Raw genomic sequence first — 1,415 nt, forward strand, 5'->3', positions numbered from 1 at the left:
AAAGATGTTTGAATTTCAAAAGAAAGGTCTGACCATCCACACCATTAATAAGACAGTGCTTGGTAGATAAATTTGGTCTGTGTAACTCATGCGTGTGTTTACATAGAGAGACAGCCAAGTTTGAAGATGTTGACTTTAAGCAGCTTTGCGCGAGTTTATTTGTTGAAGTATTGCGTTGAGAGTGGCTAGCTGTGGAGTAGAGGTAATGTTTCTTTCCATTTTTGATGTGGTTGTTGTAGGTACAAGGTCTGTCATTTAGTTGAAGAGCAAGACAGACGTTAATGGAGGAGCAAGAACGTTGTTGATGATGATGACAGAGTGGATGAAGATGACCAAACATGGAAGCAGGGATTGAAGAAGTGAAGAAGCAGGTTATATATTCAGTTCGAAGAAGAGGGTATTAGGTTAGAGCATTTGGAAGGAGTTGCAAAGCAGGCGTGTCCCGATACAAGGTTGGCATATCCGGATCCAGCTTCTTCAACAACTTCGATGGGAGACGTATCCGGTTCGAGCTCCTCTAGCAACTTCGGTATCTGGATCCAGCTTCTCCAACAACTTCGGTGGGAGACGTATCCGGTTCGATCTTCTCCAGCAACTTTGCGTATCCGGTTCCAGCTTCTCGAAGAACTTCCAACGGAGGCGTATTCGGTTACACATTCCCATATCCGGTTCCAAGCAAGGTGTGGGCGTGTTTACTCAGTTCTGTCGGCGTCGTTTGCAGTTCGCTGTATGTTGTGAGTCGTTTGGACTTGCATAGTTGCGTTCCTTCATCCCTCACATTCATTGGTTAACTCCAACGTGTTAACCTTCGTGCATGGAAGCGATGATGCCTTTGGTGTTGACGAGAAGGGCGCAAATAATGGAGGTTGGTTCACGTACCATTGGGTACAAACACAGACTTTCTAATTCAATGTGTTTGATGCTATCTTAAGTTTGGAATCTGAATTTCTAATTCAACCCTTGGGAAATGAGGTTCATCCATATGTCTTGAACAACAATCGATTTTACCCGTACTTTAAGGTACTCATTTAAACATATTTGTAGATGTTCTTTGATGAAAGGATGATAAAAAATTGAGTTTTATGATGACTTCTTATTTGTATGTTTAGGATTGTTTAAGGGTCATAGACGGTACTCAGGTTCCTGTAAAAGTACCAAGATCTGATGCTCTAAGATTTTGAGGAAGAAAAGATTGGCCAACTCAAAATGTATTTGCGGCGTGTGATTTGACATGTGTCAACACCCAAAGCCAGTTTTCACACTGGCACCCAAAGCCCAGCTCGCCTGGCACCCTAAGCTCAAGTTTTTCTTTTTGCTTCAGCCCTCTGTAAGACAATGGTCGAACCTAACAATCACATCATTTATCCGCAGGGTTGGTACACCCTCCACGAGGTTAGTACACCTCACATCATTCA

This window comes from Vigna radiata, chromosome 7 (assembly GCF_000741045.1).
Source record: "Vigna radiata var. radiata cultivar VC1973A chromosome 7, Vradiata_ver6, whole genome shotgun sequence".
Taxonomy (NCBI): Eukaryota; Viridiplantae; Streptophyta; class Magnoliopsida; order Fabales; family Fabaceae; genus Vigna; species Vigna radiata.